This window comes from Nomascus leucogenys, chromosome 23 (genome assembly GCF_006542625.1).
Source record: "Nomascus leucogenys isolate Asia chromosome 23, Asia_NLE_v1, whole genome shotgun sequence".
Lineage (NCBI taxonomy): Eukaryota > Metazoa > Chordata > Mammalia > Primates > Hylobatidae > Nomascus > Nomascus leucogenys.
This window is the reverse complement of record NC_044403.1, coordinates 685,767-706,566: the sequence shown is the minus strand read 5'-3', so window position 1 is coordinate 706,566 and position 20,800 is coordinate 685,767. Positions and strand designations below refer to the sequence as shown.

Genomic DNA, 20,800 nt, shown 5'->3' with positions numbered 1-20,800 from the left:
TTGGGAGGTTGAAGCAAAAGGATCCCTTGAGCCTAGGAGTTTAAGACAAGCCTGGGTAACATAGTGAGACCCCATCTCTACAAAAAATAAAAAATTAGCTGGGCGTAGTCTCAGCTACTCAGGAGGCTGAGGTGGGAGGATTGCTTGAGTCCTGAAGCTGGAGGCAGCAGTGAGCTGTGATTGTACCACTGCACTTCAGCCTTGAGGACAGAGCAAAACACTGACTCAGAAAAAAGAAAGAAATAAAGTCTATATCCAATAGCCAGAGGTATACCTCTAAGGTCCTTGACCTTCCAAGTATAATGCAAAACACAGAAGAGATTTTTTTAAAATGATAAATTTGACTACTAAGCAAAAAATTATGCATGGCATAAGTCACAATTAACAAAGCCAAAAGAAAAATGGCAAATACTTATTTAATAAGAATATCTGGAAGCACTCAAGATCCATTAAGGCAATTGGAGTGTAATATCAAGGAGAAAGAACTAGAATGTAACTGAACTCAATATATTGATTGGGTTCTAATACTAAAATACCGATTTTTATACTGTCCAAAGAAAGTTTGCAATCAAAACAAAGGTCAGAAGAGATAAGTAAAGGACAGCCAGAGAGCAAGATTTTGCACTGATTAGCTCTCACTATTCAGAGTCCAGAGAAATTTATTATAGTGGACACAAATACTCTAGTTGTTCCACAGTTATATACTATTGTGGGATAAGAATGGTTTATTTTAGTTTGGATAAAGTATCTCTTAAAACTATATAACTCCTGTTATTCCAGTTTCATTCTCCTTTAAGTAAACTGATTCTGTCAATACTTACCAGTTACTGGCCAGGCACAACAGCTCACGCTTGTAATCCCAACACTTTGGGAGGTTGAGGTGCGTGGATCACTTGAGGTCAGGAGTTCGAGACCAGCCTGGCCAGCATGGTGAAAACCCGCCTCTACTAAAAATACAAAAATTAGCTGGGTGTGGTGGCGGGCACCTGTAATCCCAGCTCCTCAGGAGGCTGAGGCAGGAGAACGGCTTGAGCCCAAGAGGTGAAGGTTGCAGTGAACCACCAAGATCACGCCACTGCACTCCAGCCTGGGTGACGGAGTGAGACTCTGTCTCAAAAAAGAAAAGAAAAAAAAGATACTTACCAGTTACCAAAAAGAGAACATGAAAAATATATGTAATTTTCACTATAAATTTTTCTGGTAGATATCCTGGTTTACATAGTTTCTTATGAGTTTGGTTATCATGAATTCTTTGGTTATCTTCATATTCATGGAATCTTATCAATTCTGGACTCATTCACAATTTTGAATTTTCACACCTGAGAACTGGGGACCAGACTATAAGTTGATGACTCTTAACATTTTCACCCATGAGCCCTTTCCCAAGTAGCCAAATGATCTCAAGATATGTCTGTTTCAGTTAGCCTTTGTTGTATAACAAGTCACCTCCATCCAGGCGCAGTGGCTCATGCCTGTAATCCCAACACTTTGGGAGGCCGTGGCAGGTGGATCACAAGGTCAGGAGTTCAAGACCAGCCTGGCCAACATGGTGAAGCCCTGTCTCTACTAAAAATATAAAAAAAAATTAGCTAGGCCTGGTGGCGGATGCCTGTAATCTCAGCTACCCAGGAGGCTGAGGCAGAGAATTGCTTGAACCCAGGAGACGGAGGTTGCAGTGAGCCAAGATCGTGCCACTGCACTCCAGCCTGGGCAACAGAGCGAGATGCCATCTCAAAAAAAAAAAAAAAAAAAAAAAAAAAAAAATCACCTCTAAAATTAGTAGCCTATAATGGCATCTGTTTATTGTTCATATTTCTGTGGGTTAATTTCGACTGGAATCAGCTGAGTGGTGCTTCTGCTGATCTTCCCTGGAACCACTTGACTAGTCATCTCTCTAAGATGGTCTTTTGTTTACATACATAGAACTTGGTGCTGTCAACTTGTATACTTCAGGCCGTGGCCTCATCTTTAGTACACTATACTGAGCTTCTTTATACAATAGTCTCAGGGCAGAATTCTAAGAGCAAGAGCAGAAGCCAGGAGACCTTTTTTTTCGTTTTTTTTTTTGTTTTTTTTGAGACGGAGTCTCGCTCTCTCACCCAGGCTGGAGTGCAGTGGCGCGATCTCGGCTCACTGCAAGCTCCATCTCCCGGGTTCACACCATTCTCCTGCCTCAGCCTCTCCAAGTAGCTGGGACTACAGGCGCCCGCCACCACATCTGGCTAATTTTTTTGTATTTTTAGTAGAGACAGGGTTTCACCGTGGTCTCGATCTCCTGACCTCGTGATCCCCCCGCCTAGGCCTCCCAAAGTGCTGGGATTACAAGCGTGAGCCACTGCGCCCGGCCGAAACATTATTTTAAACTTAGATTCAACCATCAGTTTGCTACTTATCAGCTGTGTGACCTTAGGGCAACTCACCAGATGGCTCTGAGCCTCAGTTTCCTCATGTGTAGGTTGTAGATAATAATACTTTTCTCATAAAATTGATGTGGGTAATACATGTAAAGTACTTAGCAGCAAAGCGATTACCATTCATTTTATTTCACTAGTTTTTACCGAAATTCTTTAAATTTTAGTAGTGTGTAAGAAGAGATCATCTTTGTCCTAATAGAGATTATACTCTAGAGTAGAGGTGAGCAAACTTTTTCTGTAAAGAGCAGATGGTGGCTGGGCACGGTGGCTCACGCCTGTAATCCCACCACTTTGGGAGGCTGAGGCAGGCAGATCACCTGAGGTCAGCAGTTCGAGACCAACCTGGCCAACATGGCAAAGCCCCATGTCTACTAAAAATACAAACATTAGCTGGGCGTGGTGGTGCATATCTGTAATCTCAGCTATACAGGAGGCCTGGGAGGCGGAGGTTGCAGTGAGCTGAGACTGCGCCACTGCACTCCAGCCTGGGCAAAAAGAGTGAAATTCCATCTCAAAAAAAAAATTAAAAAAAAGCAGATGGTAAATATTTTAGGAGCCAAATGGGCAATACATAAATGAATGAATTTTACTGTATTCCAAAAACTTTATTTATAAAACAAGTGGTAGGCTGGACTTGGCCCATGGGCTGGAGTTTGCTGATCTCTGGTCTAGAGCAAACAGACCAACAACAAAATATAATTACAAACAAACAAAAAATCCAGCCAAACAAAAGTAAATAAAAATAATTACAAATCATAAGTGTTCTGAAGGAAAAAGATAGGTTTTAGAGGATTATATAACAGTGACCTCACCTTGTCTAGAATGTCAGGAGTGTAGCAACGCTAAAGCAGTAGCATTTACACTGAGACCTAGAAAGCAGGTAGTCATTAAGTAAGTATGTGGTGGCAGGGAGCTTATCAGGCAGAGCAAATAGCATATTCTAAGGAAGTGAGGGAGAAAGTTACATAACTTTTTCTTTTATTTATTTATTTATTTATTTTTTTCGAGACAGGGTCTCACTCTGTTGTCCAGGCTGGAGGGCAGTGGTGCAATCATGGTCTGCTGGAGCCTTAAACTCCTGGGCTCAAGCAATAGTCCCACCTCAACCTCCTGAGTAGCTGGGACCACAGGCGTGTTCCATCATGTCCGGCTATTTTTGTATTTTTTAGTAGAGATGGAGCCCTCACTGTGTTGCCCAGGCTTGTCTTGAACTCCTGGACTCAAGTGAGCCTCCTGCTTCACCCTCCCAAAATGCTGGGATTACAGACAGAAGCCACTGCACCAGCTGAACTTTTTTTTTTTTTTTTTTGAGACGGAGTCTTGCTCTGTTGCCAGGCTGGAGTGCAGTGGCGAGATCTCGGCTCACTGCAACCTCTGCCTCCCAGGTTCAAGTGATCTCCTGCCTCCACCTCCCAGGTAGCTGGGACTACAGGTGCATGCCACCATGCCCAGCTAATTTTTATATTTTCAGTAGAGACGGTGTTTCACCATGTTGGCCAGGATTGTCTCAATCTCTTGACCTTGTGATCCACCCGCCTCAGCCTCCCAAAGTGCTGGGATTACAGGCATGAGCCACCGCCCCCACCGGCTTTGAATTCTTTTTTTTTTTTTTTTTTTTTGAGACGGAGTCTCGCTCTTTCACCCAGGCTGGAGTGCAGTGGCGCGATCTCGGCTCACTGCAGGCTCCGCCCCCCAGGGTTCACGCCATTCTCCTGCCTCAGCCTCCCTTGTAGCTGGGACTACAGGCGTCTGCCACCTCGCCCAGCTAATTTTTTGTATTTTTTGTAGAGACGGGGTTTCACTGTGTTAGCCAGGATGGTCTCGATCTCCTGACCTGGTGATCCGCCCGCCTCGGCCTCCTAAAGTGCTGGGATTACAGGCGTGAGCCACCGCGCCCGGCCCGGCTTTGAATTCTTAAAAAATGTTCAGCTGAGGCCGGACACGGTGGCTCGCACCTGTAATCCCAGCACTTTGGGAGGCCGAGGCGGGCGGATCATGAGGTCAGGAGATCGAGACCACGGTGAAACCCCGTCTCTACTAAAAATACAAAAAAATTAGCCGGGCGTGGTGGCAGGCGCCTGTAGTCCCAGCTACTCGGAGAGGCTGAGGCAGGAGAATGGCGTGAACCCGGGAGGCGGAGCTTGCAGTGAGCCGAGATCGCGCCACTGCACTCCAGCCTGGGCGACAGAGCGAGACTCCGTCTCAAAAAAAAAAAAAAAAAGATTCCCCACATCATTTTTCTTACTTTTCTTGCTGTGTGCTAAGCGTTATTCTAGCTAAAAGGAATACACTGGTGAACAAGACTAGTAAGGTCCCTGTCTCTATGGAGTTGACATTTGGGATAGAGGTGGGTGTTGGAGATGGACAATAAACACATGAATACATTATTACATGTTTAATATGTAATTGTATAGACGTATGTGCATGTGTAAATGAATGTGTTTACAAATTACAAGTACCAAGAATAAAATGCTGTTTGTTCTTTGAAGCAGGGTCTTGCTCTGTCACCCAGGCTGAAGTGCAGTGGTGCAATCCTAGCTCACTGCAGCCTCAATCTCTCAGGCAATCCTCCCTCCTCAGCCTCCTGAGTAGCTGGGACTACAGGTGCACGCTACTACATCCAGCTAATTTTAAAAAACTTTTTGTAAAGGTGGAGTTTCACAATGTTGCCCAGGCTGGTCTTGAACTCCTGGGCTCAAGTGATCCTCCCACCTTGGTCTTCTAAATTGTTGGGATTACAGGTGTGAGGCGCTGTGCCCGGCCTGGAGAGGTCTTTCTGAGGAAGTGACATTTGATCCAAGACTTGAACACTGAGAAAAGGCCAAATACATGAAAGCAGAAAGAAGAATGTTAACAACTGTGAAACAACAAAAGCAGATGCCCTGAGACAATAAAGAACCACTGCTGAGGAAGGAACCTAGAGGGAGCCAAAGGGAGAGGGCTGTGAACCAAGACGGGAGAGGCAGGCAAAGGCCAGACCACACAGCCCTGGAGTCCATGGTGAGAACTTTGGACTTCATTTGAAATGCACTGAAAATCAAAGGCAAGATTTTACTGAAGGGATGTGACATTACATTTCAAAAAGATTATTCTGGGTGCAGTGTGAGGAATGCGATAGAGAAAAAACAAGATTGAAAGCAGAAAGGAAGTTAAAAGGCTTTTGGACTAATCCAGGTGAGAAACTATAAGGTAGTTAAAACGAGGGTGGTGACAGTATAGATAGAAGGAAATGAATAGATTAAAAAGATACTTAAATGATAAAATTGATGGAACTTGGTGATTTGTTAGATATTAATACAAAAAGAGAAAGATGGTCCCCAAGCTCCTGAAAGGAGAAATTGGATGAATGTTGGTGCCATTCACTGGGATATTCAAGTGGAAATGTTAAATGTGCAGTGGAAAATAAGCGCTCAGGCCGGGCGCCGTGGCTCATGCCTGTAATCCCAGCACTTTGGGAGGCCGAGGTGGGTGGATCATATGAGGTCAGGAGTTTGAGACGAGTCTAGCTAACATGGTGAAACCCCATCGCTACTAAAAATAGAAAAACTAGCCGGGCATGGTGTTGCATGCCTGTAGCCCCAGCTCCTTGGGAGGCTGAGGCTAGAGAATGACTTGAACCCAGGAGGCTTGAACCCGGGAGCTGAGATCGTGACACTGCACTACAGCCTGGGTGACAGAGTGAGACTCCATCTCAAAAATAATAATAATAAAAATAAAAGGAAAATAGGAGCTCAGAGGCTGGGCACGGTGGCTTGTGCCTGTAATCCCAGCTGTCTGGGAGGCCGAGGCGGGTGGACTGCTTGAGCTCGGGAGTTTGAGACCAGCCTGGGCAACATGGCAAAACCCCTTCTCTACAAAAAAATACCAAAGTTAACTGGTGCTTGGTGGCTCATGCCTGTAGTCCCAGATACTTGGGAGGCTGAGGTGGGAGGATGGCTTGAGCACTGGAAGTCAAGGCTGCAATGAGCCATGATCGCACCATTGCACTCCAGCCTGGGTGACAGAGTGAGACCCTCTAAAAAAAAAAGAAAATAGGAGCTAAGAGGAGAACTGGGGATGTATTTATCCACAGGTGGTCATCAGAGCCATGGATGTGGTTAATAACCTGGACAACGTGGTGAAATCCCGTCGCTACTAAAAAAATACAAAAATTGGCCGGGTATGGTGGCTCACGCCTGTAATCCCAGCACCTTGGGAGGCTGAGGTGGGCAGATCACCTGAAGTCAGAAGTTCGAGACTAGCCTGACCAACATGGTGAAACCCTATCTCTACTAAAAATACAAAAATTAGCCGGGCACAGTGGCGCACACCTGTAGTCCCAGCTACTCCAGAGGCTGAGGCAGGAGAATCGCTTGAACCCAGGAGGCAGAGGTTGCAGTGGGCCGAGATCGCACCACTGCACTCCAGCCTGGGCAACAGAGGAAGACTCCATCTCAAAAATAAAAAATAAAAAATTAGCCAGGCATGGTGGCACACACCTGTAATCCCAGCTACTCAGGAGGCTGAGGCAGGAGAATAACTTGAACCTGCGTGGCGGAGGTTGCAGTGAGCCAAGATCGCGACACTGTACTCCAGCTTGGGGGTAGAGCAAGACTCTGTCTCAAAAAAAAAAAAAAGAAGAAGAAAAGAATTAGCTGGGCCTGGTGGCAGGCGCAGCTACTGGAGAGGCTGAGGCAGGAGAATTGCTTGACCCCAGGAGGCTGAGGTTGCAGTGAGCTGAGATCGCGCCACTGCACTCCAGCCTGGACTAAGAGCAAAACTCCATCTCAAAAAAAAAAAAAAGACTGGCAGGAGAGCATAAACTGACAAAGGAGACTAAAAAGAAATGAGCAGAGATGCAGGCAGAACACCAGGAGAGCATCATGTCACAGAATGCTGCTGAGAGTTAAGGAATACGAGGATTGAAAAACAGCCACTGGATGGAAAGACAAAGGGGTCATCGATAGCGTTGGGAAGAGTCATTTTGGGGGAGAGGATGAAGCTAGATTGCAGTGTCAGAGGAATAAGTACAAGGTGACAGGGAGTGTAGATGACTGTGAGAAACGTAGAATAAAAGGGAAGAGAGACAGGCCACAGGCTCATCCCTCCATAAATAACAGTTTTGTTATTACTATTTACTAGTCATTTTTAAAAAGCAAAACTTTGAGACATTTATTTACTTCCCCACATTACCAATTATTGCATCATAATTCTGAGTGGCTGTCTTATATCTTCTCAGAAAAAGTGCACTGCTGAGTGGCTGGCATCTCATAGAGAGCTTCAGTCTTTGGTCATAGCATCAGGAGCCCTTGGTTTCACAGGTCATTTAATAGATTGTTTAGGTACTTACACTTAGATTTTCTTTCTTTTTTTTTCTTTTTTTGAGACAGAGTCTTGCTCTGTTGCCCAGGGTGGAGTGCAGTGACGGGATCTCGACTTACTGCAAGCTCCGCCTCCCAGGTTCACGCCATTCTCCTGCCTCAGCCTCCAGAGTAGCTGGGACTACAGGCGCCCGCCACCGCGCCCTGCTAATTTTTTATATTTTTAGTAGAGATGGGGTTTCACCATGTTAGCCAGGATGGTCTCGATCTCCTGACCTTGTGATCCACCCGCCTCGGCCTCCCAAAGTGCTGGGATTACAGGCGTGAGCCACCGCGCCCGGCCTACACTTAAGTTTTTCACCTAAGTATCCAATTTACTTGTTTAGTGGATTTTTTGATTAATTAATTTTTTTTTGGAAACAGAATCTCATTGTCACCCAGGCTGGAGGTGCAGTGGTACAATCATAGCTCACTGCAGCCTCGACCTCCCAGGCTCAAGTGATCCTCCCACCTCAGCCTCCCAAGTAGCTGGGAATACAGGCATGCACGACCACGCCCAGTGAATTTTTTTACTTTTTGTAGAGATGGGGTTTCACCATGTTGCCCAGTCTGGTTCTCGAACTCCTGGGCATAAGTGATCCACCTGCTTCAGCCTCCTGAAGTGCTAAGATTACTGGTGTGAGCCACTGTGCCCAGCCTTAATTAATTATTTTAACATTAATTTTATTTTTTTAAAAAATAAGCAGGCCAGGCATGGTGGCTCATGCCTGTAATCCCAGCACTTTGGGAGGCCGAGGCAGGCAGATCATCTGAAGTCAGGAGTTCGAGACCAGCCTGGCCAACATGGTGAAACCCCGTCTCTACTAAAAATATAAAAATCAGCCGGGCGTGGTGGCGCATGCCTGTAGTCCCAGCTACTCGGGAGGCTGAGGCAGGAGAATCGTTTGAACCCGGGAAGCAGAGGTTGCAGTGAGCCGAGATCTCGCCACTGTACTCCAGCTTGGTGACAGAGCGAGACTCCGTCTCAAAAAAAAAAAAAAAAAAAAAAAAGCAATACATCCAAATGGTTCAAAATTCAGAAAGAGGCGGGACACGGTGGCTCACACCTGTAATCCCAGCACTTTGGGAGGCCAAGGCCGGCGGATGACCTGAAGTCAGGTGTTTGAGACCAGCCTGGCCAACATGGTGAAACCCCATCTCTACTAAAAATACAAAAATTAGCCAGGCATGGTGATGCACACCTGTAATCCCAGCTACTCAGGAAGCTGAGGCAGGAGAATCACTTGAACCTAGGAGGCGGAGGTTGCGGTGAGCCGAGATTGTGCCACTGCACTCCATCCTGGGCAAGGGGGAGACTCTGTCTCAAAAAAAAAAAAAAAAATTCAGAAAGAACTAAAAGTTCAGTGAAAATTTACTTTTCACCCTATTCCTGAACCCCTAGTTTCCTTCCTGGGGCAGCTGTACTTTATTTAACCAGGAGCCTAGTGATGAACATTTGCTTGTTAACAGTCTTTTCCTATTATGAATAATGAAGCAGTGGATGATCTTGTATATGTCATTTTGTGCATGCGTGAGTGTCTTCAGTCTATTTCCCCAGAAGCTGAGACTGGTGGAGCTTCGTAGGCAAGTGATTTATTAGGAAAGTAGTCTAGGTAGAAATCTAGGAGGGTGAGGGAGGGAAGCAGGCCGGGGAGGGGAAGAAGGAAAGCAAGAATGGTTTCAGGGGAAGTCTAGACTCAGCCTGTTCCTACCGGGAGCCCTGAAGCATAAAGCGCAAGCAGAATCTGTCTGCCCTTAGGCAAGGGACCAGAACATTTGTACCCCACCATAGACAGTCACCGGCTAAAGCAGCACATAACTCCCATGAACCTCATGTCCAGGTGGCTCTAATCATCCAAGTCCAGTCCCCTGGGGTTGTAGGTACAAACCATTACCAGCAGTGCCCACAGCTCCTGGGGGAATGGGCACCACAAAATGGTAGCAGGGATCCCCAGGGATTGAGGTGGGGACACCAACAGGTTCTGCCACAGTGGATATGTTGATGAAAAGAGTCAAACTCTGTTAAATATTTGAAGAGATTTATTCTGAGCCAAATATGAGTGACCATGGCCCATGACACAGCCCTCAGGAGATTCTGAGAACATGTGCCCAAGGTAGTCGGGGCACAGTTTTTTTTGTTTTTTTTTTTGAGATGGAGTCTCGCTCTGTCACCCACGCTGCAGTGCAGTGGCGCGATCTCAGCTCACTGCAAGCTCCACCTCCCGGGTTCATGCCATTCTCCTGCCTCAAGCCTCCCAAGTAGCTGGGACTACAGGTGCCCGCCACTGTGCCCGGCTAATTTCTTGTATTTTTAGTAGAGATGGGGTTTCACCGTGTTAGCCAGGATGGTCTTGATCTCCTGACCTCATGATCCACCCACCTCGGCCTCCCAAAGTGCTGGGATTACAGGCGTGAGCCACCGCGCCCAGCCAGCTTGGTTTTATTCATTTTAGGGAGACATGAGACATCAATCAAATACATTTAAGAAATACATTGGTTTGGTTCAGAAAGGCAGGACAACGCAAAGCCGGGGCTTCCAGGCGATAGGTAAATTTAAATACTTTCTGGTTGACAATTGGTTGAGTTTATCTGAAGGCCTGGGATCAATGGAAAGAAAATGTTCAGATTAAGATAAAGGATTGTGGAGACCAAGTTTTATTGTGCAGAAGAAGCTCTCAGATAGCTGACTTCAGAGAGAGCAGGTTGTAAAATGTTTCTTATTGCACTTAGAAGGGTGCCTGGCTCTTAGCTGATTATCTCCTGGATCTGGAAAGGAAGGAAGGAAAACAAAGGGGGGAAAGGGGATTCTCTACAGAATGTGGATTTTTCCCACAAGAGACTTCGCAGGGCAATTTCAAGATATGGCAGAGAAACATGTTTTGCGGTAAAATATTTTGATTTTCTTCCTTGTTATGCCAGAGTCGGATTGGAAAGTAAGTCACAATATACAGGATTGAATAAAACCCATCTGATGAGAATTGATGATTTGTAGGGCATGACTCCCCAGACCGCTTAGATAGGAATTTGGGCAAAAAAAAAAAAAAAAAAAAAATTAGAGCTTAGTCCTCATATATCACTATAGGGTACATTCCTGGAGGTAAAATTGCTGGATGAAGTTAACACCATTAGTTGCCTATTTAAAAAATGTCCCCCTCTACACACACACACACACACACACACACACACCATTTTTCATAATAGAACCCTGCTTTTATTTGAAATAGCCATGTGTTCAATTTAAAAACTCACTTTCCCATCCTCATTTGCACTTGTGCTGGTCATGTGACGCTGCTCTTAGCAATAAGATGAAGGTGGTGGTTTCTGAGGATAGTATCCTTTTCAGAATAAAAAGACAAAGCTTATTTGCCTTCTTCTTCTTCCTTTACTTTATATTCCTCTTTCTGCCAGGAATATAAATGTGACTCTGGTGTCACGCGCGTCCGTGTGAAGAGACCACCGAACAGGCTTTGCGTGAGCAACAAGGCTGTTTATTTCACCTGGGTGCAGGCCGGCTGAGTCCGAAAAGAGTCAGTGAAGGGAGATAGGGGTGGGGCTGTTTTATAGGATTTGGGTGGGTAGTGGAAAATTACAGTCAAAGGGGGTTTTTCTCTTGCAGGCAGCGGCGGGGGTCACAAGGTGCTCAGTGGGGGAGGTTCTGAGCCAGGAGAAGGAATTTCACAAGGTTAATCGCTCAGTTAAGCTGGGGCAGGAACAAATCGCAATGGTGGGATGTCATCAGTTAAGGCAGGAATGGGCCATTTTCACTTCTTCCGTGCTTCTTCAGTTACTTCAGGCCATCTGGATGTAAACGTGCAGGTCACAGGGGATATGATGGCTTAGCTTGGGCTCAGAGGCCTGACGTGGGTACAGCAGCTATCTTGTGGCCATGAAACAGAGGCAGAAAAATGAAGACCTATGCACTAAAACGCAGGAAGTCAACGTAATATGTATTAAAATACACCGCAATAAGTGTCTTCTCTTTCCCAAGTCTCGGTGCATAATTATGTCAACGAAAAGAGTCAAACTCTGTAAAATATTTGAAGAAATTTATTCTGCCAGACGTGAGTGATCATGGCCCATGACACAGCCCTCAGGATATCCTGAGAATGTGTACCCAAGGCGAATGGGGTGCAGCTTAGTTTTATACATTTTAGGGAGATATGAGACTTCAATCAAATACATTTAGGAAACACACTGGTTCGGTTCAGAAAGGCGAGACAACTGGAAGGGGGCTGCCAGGTTGCAGGTAGATTTAAACATTTTCTGGTTGACAATTGGTTGAGTTTATCTAAAGACCTGGGATGAATAGAAAGGAAACGTCTGGGTTAAGATGAAGGATTATGGAGACCAAAGTTCTGATTTGCAGAGGAGGCCTTCAGGTAGTGGGCTTCAGAGAGAATAGGCTGCAAAATGTTTCTTATCAGACTGAATTCTGTGTTGATATTAATGCCGGACAGGTATAACGAGGCATGTCTGATCCCCCCCTTTCCATCATGGCCTGAACCAGTCTTTCAGGTTAAATTTTAAAAGTGCCCTGGCCAGGAGAAAGTCCATTCAGATGGTTGGGGGGCCTTAGAATTGTATTTTTTGTTTAGAATTATTGCACAATTCTACTTTCATTTATACGGTATTTTATGAATTACAAGTTTGCTTTCACAAACCTTTTTCTTCCACCTCACTTTATTTTTACAGTGTCTCCCATCCACATGACAAGTATTGGTACTCTTGAAAAAAAAATCTCCCGCAGTACTAAAAGCTAATAATTCATTGATGACTAATTTTGACTTAGTTTGCTTTCCTTCTAACAACTAGCTGAGATGAGCTACTCTAAAAGTATGGGATATAAAGTATGGGAAAAGTAATCTTGTAACAGAGTGTCTTTTGGGAAGGGGTCCATACCCCAAAATAGAAGTACAGGGTAGAGTCCTGTGAGAGCACCAAAGGTCAAAGAAAAGATGCAGTAAATGGGAGGGAAGGAGGCAGAAGGGATGTCTGTGTGTTACTAAAGTCAACTTTTATCTATTCTGAAGTTTTGCACTATAGTCTGTGGGAAATACATTTTCTCTGCATTACTCAGTGTTCCTGCAAACTCAGCCTCTTGAACCACAGATATTGATCTACTATGAAAATGAGAATGCTTGCTTTCATATCCCCCATAAATATTTGTTCCCTACAACCTTCATTATGGAGACATTGGCTTCCACTTAAAGGATAATAAAACTTCTCTTATCTTACCTGGAGGCAGAACCTTACATTCCAGGGTAGGGAACTTCCCCTCCTCCCTAGAAAGATCTGTAGAGAACTATCTCTCCATGAGTTTGCATGTCAAAAGTGGAGAAAAGCCTCAAAGAGGCTAGTTTTATCTTCCCAGTAGAGATAGATATTTAGATTCCAAAAGCTGAGAATCCACAAAATCCTTTCCTTTTTGTTCCTAAGGAAAATGTGTTTACCTTAGGGAACAAAGCTTTTCCCTCTCCTTTGAGGAGAGTCTCTTTCCTATATGAATTCTCAGGCTTGAGGACAACTCAGCAATGTCACTGTGGCTACTCTTACTGCGGTGAGTAAATAAAGCTCTGATCTTTGAGTCCGATACCTGATGTTCCGTCTAGTATCTATTTATTTATCATCTCTATGTGTTTATTTATGACTATGCAAGTAGGGTAAGATCTCACACCCATCACAGTTTCCTTTTTTTTTTTTTAAGAGACAGGGTCTTGCTATACTGCCCAGGCTGGCCTGAAACTCCTGCCTCTAGCAATCCTCCCACATTGGCCTCCCAAAGTGTTGGTATTACAAACATGAGCTACCTTGCCTGGTCCCATCACCGTTTTTGATTTGACATAATACTCCTTTAAAAAACTGGTAAATTATGCTTGCTTCAGCATATATACACATATATGTATATATACATTTGTGTATATATGTATATATGTGTGTGTACATGTGTGTATATGTATATATGTGTGTATATATATGTGTACATATGTGTGTTTATATATATATATATATATATATTTTTTTTTTTTTTTTTTTTTTTTTTTGAGATGGAGTCTCAATCTGTCGCCCAGGCTGGAGTGCAGTGGTGCAATCTCGGCTCACTGCAAGCTCCGCCTCCTGGGTTCACGCCATTCTCCTGCCTCAGCCTCCTGAGTAGTTGGGACTACAGGTGCCCGCCACCGCGCCCGGCTAATTTTTTGTATTTTTAATAGAGACAGGGTTTCACCGTGTTAGCCAGGATGGTCTCAATCTCCTGACCTCATGATCTGCCTGCCTTGGCCTCCCAAAGTGCTGGGATTACAGGCGTGAGCCACCTCGCCCAGCCTAGCATATATATTAAAATTGGATGATACAAAGAAGATTAGCACGCCTCCTGTGAAAGGATGACATGCTGACATGGAAATTCGTGCTCCATATTTTTTCTTAATTGGTAAATTACTCTTTAATAGTGAATCACCCAACATTGTGGGGGTTTTTTTGTTTTTTTTTTTTTGTGTTTTTTTTTGTTTTTTTTTGAGACAGAGCCTCACTGTCTCTCAGGCTGGAGTGCAGTGGCATGATCTTGGCTCACTGCAACCTCCACCTCCTGGGTTCAAGCGATTCTTCTGCCTCAGCCACCTGAGTAGCTGGGATTACAGGCCCATGCCACCACATGCAACTAATTTTTGTATTTTTTAGTAGATATGTGGCTTTGTCATGTTGCCCAGGCTAGTCTCAAACTCCTGGCCTCAAGTGAGGCCCACCTCAGTCTCCCAAAGTGCTGGGACTACAGGCATAAGCCACCGCTCTGGGCCTGTATTTCTAATATATATGTACAAGATCATTTATGTAGTTTACTGCCCCAAATGGAAGAAACGGAGAGGCATTTAGAAAACTTAAATTGATGAACATTCTAAAAATCTATTTGCCTGTGAAGACTAAGCCCTGATTTTTTTTTTTTTTCATCTTGCCTAAATTCCTATCTTAAGGGTCTAGAGAGTCATGGCCTACAAACTATAAATTCTCATCAGATGGGTTTGATTTAACCCTCTATATCGTGACTTACTTTCCAATCTGACTCTGGCATAACATTATGTGACAAAGAAAAAGTCAAAATATTTTACCCCAAAACATGTTTCTTTGCCATATTTTGAAATGGCCCTGCAAAGCTGCCCTTTGTAGGGGAAGATTTGCATCTGTAAAGAATCTCTATTAACATAGCTAGATCTTTTTCTTCCAGGCCCTGCTAATCCTGAAGAGATTATTATATACATGTGCTGCCGAAGGGAGCACTCCTGAAGAGATTAACTAAGAGTCTAGCACCTTTTAAGGTCTGAATAGGAAACGTCTGTCATCTATTCTCTCTAAGGGCAGCCACTATAAGAGTTCAAAAGAAACTTGGTCACCACAATCTTTTTTTTTCTTTTTTTGACATGGAGTCTCACTGTGTTGCCCAGGCTGGAGTAGAGGGGCACCATCTCATCTCACTGCAACCTCCACCTCCCAGGCTCAAGTGATCCTCCTGCCTCAGGCCCCCTAGTAGCTGGGATTACAGGCAGGCATCACTGTGCCCGGCTAATTTTTTTTTTTTTTTGAGATGGAGTTTCATGCTGTTGCCCAGGCTGGAATGCAATGGCGCCATCTCGGCTCACTGCAACCTCCACCTCCTGGGTTCAAGCCATTCTCCTGCCTCAACTTCCCGAGTAGCTGGGATTACAGGCGCCTGCCACCACGCCCAGCTAATTTTTGTATTTGTAGTAGAGAAGGGGTTTCACCATGCTGGCCAGGCTGGTTTCGAACTCCCGACTTCAGGCTATCTGCCTGCCTCGGCCTCCCAAGGTGCTGGGATTACAGGTGTGAGCCAATGAGACTGGCCTAAATGCTGGGATTACGGGTGTGAGCCGCTGCCCCCGGCCTAAGTGCTGGGGTTACAGGCGTGAGCCACCAGGCCGGCCAAATCTCCATAATCTTTTTTTCTTTTTTTTTTTTTTTTTTGAGGCAGAGTCTCCCTCTGTCACCAGGCTGGAGTGCAGTGGCGATCTCGGCTCACTGCAACCTCTGCCTCCCAGGTTCAAGCAATTTTCCTGCCTCAGCCTCCTGAGTAGCTGGGACTACAGGCGCGTGCCACCAACCCCAGCTAATTTTTGCGTTTTTAGTAGAGACAGGGTTTCTCCATGTTGGCCAGGATGGTCTCCATCTCTTGACCTCGTGATCCGCCCACCTCGGCCTCCCAAAGTGCTGGGATTATAGGCGTGAGCCACCGCGCCCGGCCCCCACAATCTTTTATCTTAACTTGAACACTTCCTTTCTATGGATCCCAGGTCTTTAGACAAACTCATCCAATTGTCAACCAGAAAATGTTTAAATTTACCTATAGCCTGGAAGGCCCTCCGACCAACCCCCTCCATACCCCCCCACCTTATCTGCTTTGAGTTGTCCCGCCTTTTTGGACCAAACCAATGTACTTCTTAAATGTATTTGATTGATGTCTCATGCCCTCCCTAAAATGTATAAAACCAAGCTGCACCCAACCACCTTGGGCACATGTTCTCAGGATCTCCTGAGGGCTGTGTCACAGACCATGGTCACTCATATTTGGCTCAGAATAAATTTCCTCAAATATTTTACAGAGTTTGACTCTTTGTCAACACTGTGCACTTCAAAAATGTTCATGTCATAGAAAACAAAGTTTGAGGAACTGTTCTAGATTAAAGGAGCCGAAATAGACATGAGAACTAAATTAAATACGTGAAGGGAGAAGGATCGTTACAGAAGGCATTATTGGGACAATTGGCATAATTTGAATATGGACTATATATTGATAATCACAGTGTATCAATGTGAAATATCCTTAATTTGGTGATTGTACAACAAGAGAATATCTTTCTTCAAGGATAGACACTAAATTATTTAGGCATGTTGGGTTGTGATATCTATAACTTAATTTCAAATGCAGAGAGAGAAAAAAAGCAAATGTGGCAAAATGTTTACTAACAATTAGTGATCTAAATGAAGGGTGTTTCAGTTCATTGCACTACTATTCTTGCAACTTTTCTCTAGTTTATACTGTTTTCAAAATAAAAGGTTTTGTGAAAGAAGGAAAAACATTCCCATCAAGAAAAGCCTAGATCTGATGCTGTGGCTCACATCTGTTAATTCCAGCAATTTGAGAGGCCGAGGCAGGCAGAACACTTGAGGCCAGGAGTTCGAGACAAGCCTGGCCAACGTGGTGAAACCCGGTCTTAACTAAAATACAAAAATTAGGCTGGGCGCAGTGGCTCACCCCTGTAATCCCAGCACTTTGGGAGGCCGAGGCGGGTGGCTCACCTGAGGTCAGGAGTTTGAGACCAGCCTGGACAACACGGAGAAACCCTGTCTCTACTAAAAATACAAAAATTAGCTGGGCATGGTGGCAGGCACCTGTAATCCCAGCTACTTGGGAGGCTGAGGCAGGAGAATCGATTGAACCTGGGAGGCAGAGGTTGCAGTGAGCCGAGATCATGCCACTGCACTCCAGCCTGGGTGACAAAGTGAGACCCTGTCTCAAAAATAAATAAATAAAATAATAAAATAAAATACAAAAATTAGTTAGGCGTGGTGGTGGGTGCCTGTAATCCCAGCGAATCTGGAGGCTGAGGCAGGAGAATTGCTTGAGCCCCGGAGGCAGAGGTTGCAGTGAGCCAAGATAGTGCCACTGCACTCCAGCCTGCATGACAGACCAAGACTCTGTCTGAAAAAAAAAAAAAAAGAGAAAAGTCTAACGTGTCAGGCACTGAGCTAAGCATAAGCCCTAGAGATGAGTAATGGATGTGATATATTCCCAGGCCACAAAATCCAACAGTCTAGTGAAGGAGATATACAAGTAAATTAATATAATGTGACAAAATAAAAAAGGAAGGCTTTTTTTTTTTTTTTTTTCAGAGACAGAGTCTTGCTCTGTCGCCAGGCTGGAGTGCAGTGGCACGATCTCAGCTCACTGCAACCTCTGCCTCCGGAGTTTAAGCAATCCTCCTGCCTCAGCCTCTTGAGTAGCTGGGACTACAGACGCAAGCCACCACACACAGCTATTTTTGCATTTTTAGTAGAGACGGGGTTTCTCTATGTTCGCCAGGATGGTCTCCATCTCTTGACCTCATGATCTGCCCCCTTGGCCTCCCTAAGTGCTGGGATTACAGGTGTGAGCCACTGCACCCAGCCAAGGAAGCCTATTATTTTGGAGTATGATTATGGACGTTTTCTTCACTTGGCCTCTGCAACATCATTGTCTTTATTGATTGATTGATTGAGATGGAGTTTCGCTCAATTTCCGCCTCCCGAATTCAAGCCATTCTCCTGCCTCAGCCTCCAGAGTAGCTGGGATTACAGGCATGCGCCACTACACCCGGCTAATTTTGTATTTTTAGTAGAGACAGGGTTTCTCCATTTTGGTCAGGCTGGTCTCAAACTCTCGACCTCAGGTGATCGATCCACCCACCTCAGCCTCCCAAAGTGCTGGGATTAGAGGTGTAAGCCACCGCTCCTGGCCGTCTCTTTTTATTTATTTTCATTTTTTTATTTTTGGAACGGAGTCTCACTCTTGTTGCCCAGGCTGGAGTGCAATGTCGTGATCTTGGCTCACCGCAACCTCCACCTCCCGGGTTTAAGCAATTCTCCTGCCTCAGCCTCCTGAGTAGCTGGGACTACAGGCACACAACACCACACCCGGCTAATTTTGCATTTTTGTTTTTGTTTTTTGTTTTTTTGAGACAGAGTCTCGCTCTGTCGCCCAGGCTGGAGTGCAGTGGCGCGATCTTGGCTCACTGCAAGCTCCGCCTCCCAGGTTCACACCATTCTCCTGCCTCAGCCTCCCGCACAGCTGGGACTACAGGTGCCCGCCACCAAGCCCGGCTAATTTTTTTTGTATTTTTAGTAGAGACGGGGTTTCACTGTGTTAGCCAGGATGGTCTCGATCTCCTGACCTCATGATCCGCCCACCTCGGCCTCCCATAGTGCTGGGATTACAGGCGTGAGCCACCGTGCCCGGCCTAATTTTGCGTTTTTAGTAGAGACGGGGTTTCTCAGTGTTAGTCAGGTTGATGTCGAACTCCTGACCTCAGGTAATCTTCCCGCCTCAGCCTCCTAAAGTGCTGGGATTACAGGCATGAGCCACCGCGCCCGGCAGGGTACGTTTTTTCTTTACGCTGTATATAAAAGTTTGAGAAACTATCAATTGTTTATAATCAAGAATGAAAACTCCAAAAGGCATCTGGGGTGAGGTTGAGGGTCTGCACAGAGATTATGGAGGAAGGGGACCTCCAAAGCTGTCGCTGGATTCAGGCACTCAACAGATTGGAACACGGCGTAGAGATTTATGGTAGTGTGAAGGTGCTTTATTTCTTATGAATTACTCAGAGATTTTACTATATTTTAACCTGGGGCGGGGAACCCTTCCTTTTTTTGCTCTTTTGAAAATAAGGTAGATTTCTTCAGATGTGGAAAGTATCAATGGCCAATCCGATAGCTTTTCGTTATTTTGTTTTTTTATTTTTGGAGGCAAAGTCTCACTCTGTCTGTTACCCTGGCTGGAGTGCAGTGGTGCAATCTGGGCTCATTGCAACATTTGCCTCCTGGGTTCAAGCAAGTCTCCTGCCTCAGCCTCCCGAGTAGCTGGGACTACAGGCGTGTGCCACCATGCTTGGCTAATTTTTGTATTTTTGGTAGAGACAGGTTTTGCCATGTTGGCCAGGCTGGTCTCAAACTCCTGACCTTGTGATCCACCTGCCTCAGCCTCCCAAAGTGCTAGGATTACAGGCTGAGCCACCACACCTGGCTCACTTTGTGGCATATTTCTAAAAATTAAAAAACTCACCTGACAAAAGAGATACTTTGTGGCCAGGCACGGTGGCTCACTCCTGTAATCCCAGCACTTTGGGAGGCCGAAGTGGGTGGATCACTTGACGTCAGGAGTTCGAGACCAGCCTGGCCAAAATGGTGAAACCCCCGTCTCTACTAAAAATACAAAAATTAGCCAGGTGTGGTGGCAGGCACCTGTAATCCTAGCTACTTGGGAGGCTGAGACAGGAGAATTGCTTGAATCTGGGAGGTGGAGGTTGCAGCAAGACGAGCTCGTGCCATTGCACTCCAGCCTGGGTGAGGACAGTGAAACTCCATCTCAAAAAAAAAAAAAAAAAAAAAAAAGAGAAACTTTGTGATTTACTCCATGGAACAAATATCATATAGAACTGTAACATTTAAAAGTCAGATTTCTGTTTCTAAACTTTAGGTTTATACCTCTTGGCAGATGACTAGATGATTCTTTCCCCATCCCAAGAGTAAGATTCGGCCAACTTGTGTGTGTGTGTTTATCACATGTGATTCCACATTTCAGTTTGTTTCTCTATATTTTTTGTATTTTAAATTGGACAAGTATTACTTTTATAAGAAAAAAGATAATTACTAAAAATAAATGAGAAATACATACACCTGTAGAATTTGCATAGTGTCAAGTAAATGATAAGGGTAGAAAGAGTGCAGAGAAAACAAGGATGAAAACGAAGGTGGCTGAAGAATGCTTTGTGAAGGAGGTGGGATTGAAATGAGCCTTGAAAGCCCGGGCGCGGTGGCTCACACCTGTAATCCCAGCAACTTGGGAGGCTGCAGCAGGTGGATCACCTGAGGTCAGGAGTTTGAGACCAGCCTGGCCAACATGGTGAAACCCCGTCTTTACTAAAAACACAAAAGTTAACCAGGTGTGGTGGCGGGTGCCTGTAATCCCAGCTACTCTGGAGGCCGAGGCAGGAGAATCACTTGGACCCGGGAGGTGGAGGCTGCAGTGAGCAGAGATGGCGCCACTGCACTCCAGCCTGGGCGACAGAGCGAGACTCCGTCTCAGAAAACAAAACAAAACAAAAGCAAACAAAAAAACCAAACGCCGAAACGGGCTTTGAAGAACGGAAGGGATGCAGATGAAAGAGAGGGGAGAGCGCAGGGCGGTTTGGCCGTTCGTTGGACCAGGGTCGGTTCTTCGCTCGCGACCGCGGCCCTTCCTCGGGCAGCAGAAGCGGCGCGGAGGTCGGGGAAGTGGCCTGAAAC

The 20,800-nt window shown here is 45.3% G+C and overlaps 1 non-coding gene across 1 annotated transcript; it reads left to right on the top strand.

Annotated features, from left to right (window-relative positions):
• The first annotated feature begins 14,065 nt into the window (after window positions 1-14,065).
• On the top strand, window positions 14,066-14,171 carry LOC115832961. Its single transcript, XR_004028374.1, has one exon. It is a non-coding gene; the product is annotated as a U6 spliceosomal RNA (small nuclear RNA).
• The last annotated feature ends 6,629 nt before the right edge of the window (window positions 14,172-20,800 follow it).